At 44.6% G+C, this 11,442-nt stretch overlaps 1 long non-coding RNA gene across 1 annotated transcript; it reads right to left on the bottom strand.

The window, feature by feature from the left end:
- Positions 1-4,742: 4,742 nt before the first annotated feature.
- On the bottom strand, positions 4,743-11,020 carry LOC144286311 (uncharacterized). The gene is made up of 2 exons (XR_013354360.1): positions 10,769-11,020; positions 4,743-6,027 (listed from the first exon to the last, which is right to left on the bottom strand). It is a non-coding gene; the product is annotated as an uncharacterized LOC144286311 (long non-coding RNA).
- Positions 11,021-11,442: the final 422 nt, after the last annotated feature.

The following is an 11,442-nucleotide window of genomic DNA, read 5'->3' on the forward strand; positions in this document are numbered from 1 at the left end:
AGAAGCTACGGTTCCCGAGTATCAGATCCGGTCCCACTGGGGATTTATCAGGTGCACCTGTGCCTCCTGGAGGCAGAAGGTGGGGAAGACCTTGGCTACCCTAAAGCCACCTCTGCCAAATAAGGCCCTAGAACAGCTTGCCCTCCCTGACAGTCTCAGCGCTGGCTCTAGTTGGGGTCACAACCCTCCTGTCCCCTTTCATTGGAGAACTCCTTCTTGATAGGCCCTTCATGTCTTTTCTGTTTAGATGACATCACTGTACAATCCTAATTCTTCAGATGTTGGAATAACGTTGAATCCCAAAAACTTCATCAGTCTCCATCTGGATCTGGTCCCCTGTGCAGATCTGCCCATCCCTTCACTGGAAGACTTGAGTTCCACCAACAAAAAAGATATTGGGGAAGGTGGCCTGGGACTCCCTCCAAAAGTCCCTCCCCATGACAGTGAAATGCCTACTTGCTTTTTGTATCTTTATGCGATGGGACTACTCAAGAGGTCCTTTTTACAACAGAGAGATCTGCTCCACTAACAATGATAATTGCACATTTCATTGAATGTAAGATGTTTCAGATTGTAAAAGAAAAATCATTAGTCAATGAATCACAAGAAAAAATGCTTCCAATCACTTATGACACACCATCCTCTGAAAGACCCATTGTGATTCCAGAGACGTTAAAAATGTGGAATCATGTGCATCTCAGAATCAGTCACATTGTTAAAATATTAGCTAATGCTCCTTGAGGATTTACCATGCGCTTAGCACTTGTCCTAAGGGTTTTAGTTTTTTATTATTTTTTAAAGATTTTATTTATTTATTTGAGAGAGAGACAGCGATAGTGACAGAGATAGCAGAGAGAGAGCACAAGCAGGAGGGAGGGGGGTGAAGCGGACCCCCCCGTTGAGCAGGGAGCGTGATGTGAAGCTCCATCCCAGAACCGAGGGATCCTGATCTGAGCTGAAGGCAGACACTTAACTGACTGAGACACTCAGGCACCCCAAACTTTAAGAGTTTTGAATGAACTGATTTATTTAATATTCAAAACAGCCCTATGAAATAGAGGCTACTTTAATAATCCCACTTTACAGATGAGAAAAGTGAAGCACATGCTGGTTCCATAGCTTTAATGGCGCAGTTAGGGAGTAGCCGGATTCAAGCTTAGGCAGTTGAATGCCCCTCTTACCAGACAGGAAGCAATAGAAACTTAACATAGGAATTTCGTGTCTCTGTCTCTCTCTTCCATAACCACACCCATGGGATTTGAGAGTCCTTACTCTGCTGGTTCCTTCAAATGCAATTAGAATACCAATTTACATCAAAGATTAAGAAATTGGGGTTGAGATGACCCGGTAAGCCCTCTTCAGAAAGCGGTCTTGGTGCGCAAGCCCACCGAGGAGGAGTCCTCCACCATGCACACCTGTCGGACTACCAGAGCGCGCCCAGGCTGCCCAGGAGATCTTAACTAAGAAATCTGGCTGAGCTCTTCTTCCTGGCCCTTTCCAATAGCGTCACTGAGCCTCGGATCCACCTACCCTTCCTGAGCTGGCTTTCTCACGATGGTACTAGTAACGTGGCCTCTCAGACCCTTTTGGAATGGCCTGAGCTGCTAGCAACAGAAAACCCAACTAAAAAACTTCACCAAATAGGGCTTTGTTTTTTTTTGTTTGTTTGTTTTTTGTTTTTGTTTTTGTTTTTTTTCAGTCTCTGCCCTATGAGATAGGGTCTAGAGGACGGCTCTGGCGGTGGCTCATGATGTGAGCCACTCAGCTCTTCTCCCCGTCCTGCCATCTTAGCTTGTTGACATGTGGCCTTTGGGTTTTCAAATAGTATCTATGACGCCTCCAGGCACTTCCTTCATGTTCTTGTAAAAAGGGGGAGGGGCTCTGACTTTTTATTTGGGAAAGGAAGCCCTCCCCAGGAGGAGAGTTCTCATACCTATGAAGCCAAAATTGGATGACATGTCTATACACTTAGGCCCATTTCTGGCCAAGGGTGATGAGCTGACCATGGCTGGCATACACCTCTAATGTGGTGTGTCTCCTGGGGCTGGAGAAGGTCTCCCTCCTCCCCGAGATCAAGCCCTGAGTGCTGCCTGAACAAGAACAAAAGTGGGAAGGATGGATGGCTGTTGGGGAAGCAGTAGGCAGTGTCTGCTACATGACTCCCTACTCCTTCCTCTTCTCCCCCAACCATCTCTGCCTTTATGCACCTGCACTCTTCTCCACTTGCTTCGGCTCGGGAAAAGATGGTGCAGAAGCTGCATTCCTATCAGCTGGGTAGCCCTCCAGAATGTGAGTACTGTGAAGGCAAGGGCGCCTCTCTGCTGGGTTCCCCACCTTATCCCCAGAGCTTACCATATGCCTGACACATTGTAGGCGCTCAGTAAATACCAGAGTGAATGGATGAATGGATCCTGGTCCCGAGCCCATGTGCCTTGGCCACTCTCTCAGGAAGCAACATGGGAAGATCAGGCCTCCTGGCACCACTGGCCCGTGCAGGCAGTGTGTGTGTGTGTGTGTGTGTGTGTGTGTGTGTGTGTGTGCACGTGTGTGCATGCATTCATGTGCGAGTATGTGCGTGCATGCACACTTACAGCTCCTCCCTGCCTCAGATTGAATTACTTATAAACAGGCTAGCGCCAATCTTGCAGAGGCTGTGTTTAACACAACAGTCTCCACAATTTCCCAAATTCTTTTGATTTGGCCAAATCCAAAAATAAAACAAATCCCTCCCCCCCACCCCCCCACCCCGCCCCATCTTCTGCTCAGTATGTCTCTGGAGCCCCATGCCCTGCTGGAGCAATGGGTTCCGGATGTTTGGGAGGTATCTCCAGAGCCTGCTAATCTGCCTTTCCTCCCTGCACTGGCTCCTGCCCTGGACACAGCCTTCCTCCTGGCCTCTCCCTGGAGCTTGGGGTGCAGATCCGGGCCTGAGTACTCCCAGGGCGCTCAAGGCCTCTGTTCTGCATGGGCACGCTCTCATTCTGCATTCTGGGGTTCCCCCTACATCTGTTGATGTAACTCTTTTGACAAAGTTGTTGAGAGCATTTTCACCCTTCAAGAGTCTGACTGACCCTAAGACGGATGCTACTAAAATGTCTCCGCCCCCTAGACTCTTAGTAAAGCAGTGTACGGTTGGCTCACTTCATGCAACTTGATTCTTAGACACCAGGCTGTTCGAGCTTTTATCACTATTTTCTCACATGTATCTAGGATTTCATGCAAATGAATTTGTGGGTTCCCTGTCTATTGAATTAGGGGATTAGAGTAGATTCTTTTGGAGGCTTCTTCTAATGTTGGCTAGTAGAATAGCAAGTGTATTATTTTTATTTATATTTTTAAGTGTATTATTTTTAAACTGAGGCTCAGAGAGGTTAAGGAAGAGGCTCAAGATCACACAGTGAGTCAGTAGCAGAACCAAAGCCTGAACTGAGTCTCAGTCTGGTGGGTTTCCCATGACACCATCCTGCCGTTCACTGGGCATGAATGCCCAGTGGATCTGGGCACAGAACTGTCTCTCTCCAGGAAGTTTCCACCCCTCTCCCAACCCCTAAGATGTTAGCCAAGCAAGGTATGGTCTCCAGCCAATGTTGTGGTGCCAGATGTCATGTGGATGGGCCCCGATGACAAACAGCATCTGGAATTTAGAGCCTGGTGTAGGCAATGGTCTGGAACTCTCTCCTCACCCTCCCTTCCCAGCCCATGCCTCCTCTGTGTTAATTAAAGCGATCCCTTTCTCAATGCCTGGTGTTTCCAAATGTGTGAGAAAATCCCAAATATAGGACTCTACTGCTAAGGATGGAAGAGCCAAAGGCTGGGTATCGAGAGAACAGAGTTCAATGCCACTTGCTAGTTGTGGGGTATTCTCACATCTCCCCTAGTCTTTCAAGACCTCAGTGTTCTCTTCTATGAAATGGGTGTAGGGGGCTGTTGGACTAAATGGCCTTCAGGATCCCTTTGATCCCTAATTTGCTATAGTATGTGTTTGTGATGGTATTTAATGTAGAAATGGCAGAGACGTACATGGAATCAGGAGCAGAACATCTGGCATGCTGTTCATTTCATGCAGTTTGGAAACTCAGAAACATGGAAAGAGTCTATGAGGTGCAATCTGTGTGTAAGAACTATCACAGTGTTGTCGGGGTGGCCACTAGGAGAATCAGCAGTTACGGAGGACTTGCAACACGTCCAGCAACGAGCAGTGGACATGCTGAAGCAACCACACTCTTAATCTCTGGGTTACTTTGCTTCTGCTTTGCCTGCGGACAGTGAATATGTCTCTGCAGGTTGTCTACCATGTAATCGCCCAGAGTTTTTCCAAGTGTGGTCTGTGATGAAGTGCCTCAGAAGCTACTGGCATTTTATTAAAACTACAGATTTCTAAGCCTCTCCCGACCTCCTGAAGCTGATTCTCTGGGGAGTATAACCTGATGATGTATAGTATCAAAATCTCCAGTGAACCTTAGGCCCATTAAGGTTTGAGAAGTGCTCAACTAGGGAATAAATAGGTCTTTCATTAGATGGCCTTTTCCATGAGCCTCTGAGATTCAGGGTGTGGAGGAAGTGTCCAGCAGGGAGCTGAGCATTATTATGATCTCACTGAGATACCAATGTAGATATTTTGAAATGTAGATATTTTGCAGTAGTTTTCTGGATATGGGCTTTTTGTGTGCTTTAACATGAAGTCTAGAGTTTCAGTTCACCAACACTAGATCATGCTACAGTTACAAGGCCTCCCCCAAATATCAGTTGTTTAAAACAAGAAAGATTTATTTCTTTCTCATACTACATTCTGGCTTGGGTCTGTGTGGATGAGAGATGGGGAGCTGCACTTATCATTTATTATCTCAGTTTCTGTGGGTGAGGAATTCAGGAATGACTTAGGTGGGTGATTCTGGTGTTGGGTGCAGTCAGGATATACCAGCAGGAGGGACAGTCATCTGAGTGCTTGGCTGATGCTGGAGTATACATTTCTTTTTTTTTTATTTTTTATTTTTATTTTTTATTTTTTTTTGGAGTATACATTTCTGACATGGCCCACTCACATGGGTGTTGGCAGGGTGGGCATCTTGATGGGTGGCCTGAGTGTCCCCAGGACATCTTATCTGGCTTTTCTCAGAGCAAAGGATCTAAAGGGGAATGAGCAAGCAGGTGCTTTTCATGATCTGGTGTTCAAACTTGTCCACCATTACTTCTACTACTTTCTTCTGTTCATTAAAATTGAGTCACTAAGTCTAGCTTCTACTCAAGGGGAGGGAAATTGGTTTCCAGTTCTTGAGGGGAAGAATATAAAAGAAACTGTGGACATTTACAGAACAGCACAGTTCACCTTCTGGGCACAAACTATTTCTATTTTTCCCACATGCAAAATACACTCACTCTTTCCCAAGGCCCCTAAGGTATCATGCCACCGGAGCATCAGTTTGAATTCCAGAACTGTGTCATCTAAACCCGGAGTTGATGAGGATCCTCAGGTGTAATTCCTTAAATTCAGTTCCTTAAGTATAGTTCCTCTCAAATGTAAAGATCCATGAATACAGACATTCAACACATAATGATGCGGCAGGCAAAAGATAACCATTATAGACACGTCTATCCAAAACATGGGGGGACATGGGAGGCACCCAGGACTGACCAGTCCATGGCAAGTCTGAAACACAGCTGGATATTTGCAAGTTCGTTAACTAAGACTTGGTCTTTCGTCTGACTGGGAATAATTCTCCCTGGCTCTTTGCCCTTCCCTCTGGGGTCTTGGTTCTTCCTCTGAGTCATCCTTGCTTTTCCATGAAAAGTAGTCTTGTTTGCAGCTATGTCATTTTCTTAGACTGTTTCCTGCCAGAATCTGGAGGGAGAGGTTCACGGACCATTTTCATTTTGCAGTTTCTGCCCTTTTCAGTCCAGGCCGTCTGTGTTTCTACAAATACCATCTTCTGAACAACTTTCTGAAGCTCTGGTGAATGATACTGGGCTCATCCCATTATACAAAGGCCGCACCCAGAAATCTCTTTGAGAGAAGCCTGTGGGTTTCTGCTGAAATGGCAAAGACAACATCCTTAAGCTTCTTAGAAGCTCTATTGTTTAAAGGAGAGTATCTCTGAAGCACACACTTTTACTTTTTAGGGGCATTTTTGACTGAGTCAATAGCTGTCTGAACTACCACCTTAGAGCTTCCTGAGGGCTTTATGAAGGGCTTTATTGCTACTCCCTTGGCTTCATCTTCTGCACGTTTTTCTTGCAGTTCCCTGGAATTGATCATTGTATGGAAGACATTTCATTTTATCTTCTCCCTCTCTCTCTTTTTTTTAAAGTAGGCTCCATGCCCAATGAGGGGCTTCGACTCATGATCCTGAGATCAACAGTCATATGCTGTACCAACTGAGCCACCCAGGCATCCCTGGAGGACATTTCTTAATTTTAGCATTGTTTGCCATCCTGAGAGGTTGAAAAATTTCAAGACTACTGAGCCCTGGCTCTTTTAATGCTTAGTGGTTTTTCCGTTAGCCTTGTCTGTCTCCTCTCACATCTTATTATAAACAACAAGAAGAAACAAGGTCGCGAATTGACACATAGCTTAGAAATCTCCTTAGCCAGATCCAGTTCATTAAGGTACGTTTTCTTTCCCATACCTGTGGGTGACAGTGTTGCTAAACTTTCCACCACTATACAACAAGGATCCCCCGTTCTTCCACCTTCTGATAAGATTTTTCTCACTCTCTTGCTTGCCCTCACCTGCAGACTCCTCAAAAGTCATCATGCCTCTGCAAATAGTTTTGTCAAAGCTCTTCAGGCTTGCACTAAAACTCTCCTCAGAATCTTTCCAACCTTGCTGCTTGATTCTAAACCTCTCCTGCATTTTTGTTATGGCAACATCTCACTTCTGGTACTAAATTCTGCAGTGGTTATCTTTTGCTATATAAAAAATTACCCCCAAACTTCACAGTTTAAAACATTTTTATCTCACTAGTGTCTAAGGGCCAGGAATCCAGAAACAGCTTGGCTCAATGCTTCTGTCCCAAGGCCTCTAGTGAGGTTCTTGAGGGGCTCTCAGGGATGGAGCAACCACTCCTAGGATGGCTCATTCACATGGACGTTGGGTGGAGGCATCAGTTCCTCACCACAAGGACTTCTCTACAGATTTTCTAAAGTGTCCTCATAACATGGCAGCTGGCTTCCCCTGAACTGAGCGATTCAGAGAGAGAGAAAGCAGAGAGGAAACTGCAGTGCCTTAGAAGTGACATGCCATACTTCTGCCACATTCTATTAGTCACACAGACCAACCCTGCTACAATGTGGGAAGGGACTACTCAAAGGTGTGAATACCAGGAAGTGGGTATCATTGGGAACCATCTTGCAGCTGGCTACCGCGTACCTCTGTTGAATCATCTCTCTGGGTAAGCAAAATATTGCTGTGTGTTGCACTATGAGAAGGGGAGGGACTTCTATTTTTGTTATGCTTTGTGACAGAAGCCCTAATTTCGTATACAATTTCAGCAACATTAGTTCTTTTTATTTTTACTCAAATAATCTGTCATTTCCTGAGAACTAGGCATGAGACTATGAGGGGGGCTGGCCTGGAGACAAATCCAAGATGCAGATGCTATGCTAGTCAGAACCACCCTTCTTCTGAACATGAGGATTTGTTTAGGCTCTGCTCCTCTGTCCAACTCCCTGTGCTCTTAGGGTGAGTTATTTCTTAGGAGTCCCCCTCAGCTTCTCATGTAAATAAGTAAACTCTTGGTGGGACTCCAGAACATCTTGGAGACATATCTAAGTCCCTAGCTAACACATATAGCCTAGGCTTGGAGTGGGACATTACTAAAAAAGTCAAGAATTAGGATAGTGTAAGGTGACCTAGGAATGAAAGAGAGGCAGACACTGTCCTAGAAATCCAGACCCGTGATGGGGCTCTGACAGGCGCTCTGGGTACCTGTGGGTACAGAAGCCATGACATCCGTAGTTAGCCAATAAGAATCAACTCTGGCTGCGGCAAAAATTGTGGTAAGATTCTCTGGGCTGCCCTAATCTCATCCCCTGCACCTGAATCCATTCCTCGGGTCCTCATACCTTTGTGACCTCCTTTCTCAGACTTAAGGTTTCTGATTTCTTTCTCAGCTCAGTCATTTCTTTATGAAATAATCCTAGGTATTCTTTGTGAATGAATATGCCTCTTAAAGACCTTGTGGCCTACTTTTGGTACTGTTTTTATTTTTAAAGATTTTATTTATTTATTTGAGAGAGAAAACAGAGAGAGAGAGAGAGAGAGCTAGCGAGAGAGCGAGAGAGAGCACAGAGGGAGAGTGAAAGGAAGAAGCAGAGAGCCCGATATGGGACTTGATCCCAGGATCCCGAGATCATGACCTGAGCCAAAGGCAGACGCTTAACCACTTGAGCCACCCAGGTGCCCTTGGTGCTGTTTTTCGGACCTTGACCCAATTTTACTATATACCGTGATGAAACCGGATTATATTCTACTAGTTTTGGCCTCAGATTGCCTCTCTACCGCCAACTATGTAGGCTAAAAAGGGGTAATTCTGGATGTTCTGAAGAAATCCCCACTCAAAATTCACCCACCAGCACACGAACAGGTATAAGCAAGGAGAAGGAATCTGCTGATCTCTCCCTCCTTGGAGAGATGAGCACTGTTCTCCTGAGAATGGATACTGAATTTTCTGAGTAGAGCTGACGTGACTTAATTGGAAACCCTTCTGTCTAGCACATGTATATCAGATGTGATGAAGAACCTGCTAGTAGTCATCAGAACTACCAGTCACTGCCTGCTTGTACTGAGTCCCCTGGAATTTACTGAAGGAGTGAGGAGATGTCCTGGCCACCAAAACTATTTGGATTTTTACTTTTATTTATTATTTTTAAAGATTTTATTTATTTATTCATGAGAGACAGACAGAGAGAGAGAGAGAGAGAGGCAGAGACACAGGCAGAGGGAGAAGCAGGCCCCATGCAGGGAGCCCGACGTGGGACTCGATCCCAGGTCTCCAGGATCACACCCCAAGCCGAAGGCTGCGCTAAACCGCTGAGCCACCAGGGCTGCCCTATTTGGATTTTTAGTACTGTAGGTAAGAGACTGAGTAACCTGAAGGCATAGGAAGCATACTCGTCTCTAGTTCTCTCATTTCCTTCCTCTCCTGAAAGTAGGGCTTTTGACTAGAAGGAATCAGGATTAGTGAAATAAAGCAGGGTTTGTTGCCTGGGCCCACAGTTCATGATCGCAGAAGAATGACCTGGTTGCGGAGTGTCTGTCATAAAACCCAAGAAGCACATGTGTGAAGGAGACTTTTCTACCCGAAATATTTTAAATTAGAGGAAGAAAAAAATCTCAGATAAAATTTTGTAACTGATATGAATGAATGAATGAATGAATGAATGAATGAAAAAATTCTTATGTCTTGAACCAGAAGTCCTCTTAAGAAAGGTATTATCTTGGGCGCACCTGGGTGGCTCAGTTGGTTAAGTGTTTGCCTTCAGCTCAGATCATGATCTTGGGGTTCTGGGATCAAGCCCTGCATTGGGCTCCCTGCTTAGTGAGGATCCTCCTTTTTTTTTTTTTTTTTAGGATCCTCCTTTTCCCTCTGTCTCTGTCTGTTCCCCCACTCATGATCGAGCCCTCTCTTTCAAATAAATAAATAAATAAATAAATAAATAAATAAATAAATAAAATCTTAAAAAAGGAAAGGTATTGTTTTATTTAGGAAAATGCCTAGATAAGCAGTTTGGGATTGAAGGTAAGACCTCATAGAGACAATATGGCATGAGTCAAAGAAATAAAAAGAATGAGCTAAAGCTGTTAGGAAAGAATACAGATTGGCAGCAAGTGGGAGACAGCTGGGAAGAGAGTAGAAAGTAGAGAATATGAGGTAAAGCATCATGGCAGGGTGATGAAGGAGGGATACTCCATGCTCATTTGGAGTTGTGTTTCTGCTGTGTTCACAAATGCCCTGTGTGAGTGCTGTCGTGTAGAAATCAAAGATAAGAACTTGGCTTTACTCTTGGGTCAATGTGACATGGCAAGGGAAAGAAAGATGCAGAGAGGAAGACAGGATGATCTATAAATTGGATGCACAAGAGAAGAGCAAAGGCTCAGAGCCAGACTTTTAGGCAGAAATAAGAGGAAGCAGAGGTGCAGACAGGGAAGCAGATACTTAGGAGCCTGTGCTCCAACACATAGAGTAGAGAAACAAAGCAAATTTGACACATAACAGGAAGAGGCAAAAATGATTTCAGAGACGACACCACCTGGTGTCCCATCTGGTGGGATGGTGCTTGTCTGGCAGTGAAAGGGTGCTACTGGCTTAAAAGAAATAGAAATTCTAATAAAGACAAGTATATGCAAGGAGTGGGAAAACGGTTTAACTTGAGGGTGGTCAGAGTAGAAAATCTGGGTGATGAAAAAATAAAAATGATAATGGTTTCTCTTAACATTTGTGGTGGTATTTTTTCTATTGGTAGAAAAAAATCAAAGCATTTCACATGCAATGTCTCATTTAAGTTTCATTACAATCTTAAAAGGAAAGTCTATTATTTTTCCATATTATAGATGGAAAAACCAATGATCAGAAAGGTCAAGGAAATTGTCCAAGGCCACCCACAGAGAGAATGGAGGGAGAATCCAGACTTGAAAAGTCTGCAGAGTCTACATTCTTGTGGAGATGTGACTACCTGGGCGAACAGAAGATATAGGTGTTTTACAAAAGAATTCTGACTTCCTATCTAGTACCGACACAAGGCAAAGAAATCATGAGGGCTGCCAACTTACCAGTCATTTGCTGGAAATCCAGTCTTATTATCCTAAATGTCCGATGTTTGACAGACCCCTTTTACTTTGCAGAGCAAATAACATCATCTCTGGAAAGATTATGGAGATAAGGAAGAAAACTGTCCCTTTGCATTTTGTGCACAGGGGGATGAACTTGCTGATCTTATGAGTATTCTGGAAACCTTGGGAAAAGAACTTATGTCATCCTGGAGGCTGTGATAATGAAGGAGGAGGGCGTTGGCCACAGTTAAACATGTGCCCCAGACGTTAGGAGGGTAAACATATTAGTCAGAGGGCTTTTGCTGGCAGTTGAAGCAAGAGAGTAAATTGGCCCTTGCGACTGGGAAGCTGCTGGCTCCAGTCAGGATCTCAAACAAGGCAATTAGGATGACTTTCTCTCTCTTGCCTCATCCTTTAGTTCCTTTTTTTTTTTTTTTTCCATCTGCAGACAGGTGGGAAGGTAACTATCCATAAGTTTGGATTTATACCTTCCTAGTTTAGTTATCCAGATGGAAAAGTGCCTTTTATCTTTCTCAATCTCTTCTTCAACCGAAGCAAGATTTCTAATTGACCTTGCTGAGCCTCATGCCCACTTCCAGACTAATCACTGTTGCAAGGTGGATCACATACTATGGCTGACCCAGCCCCGCTTGCTCTTTTACCTAGAGGTGGAG

Source organism: Canis aureus, chromosome 16 (genome assembly GCF_053574225.1).
Source record: "Canis aureus isolate CA01 chromosome 16, VMU_Caureus_v.1.0, whole genome shotgun sequence".
In the NCBI taxonomy this organism is placed as follows: Eukaryota; Metazoa; Chordata; class Mammalia; order Carnivora; family Canidae; genus Canis; species Canis aureus.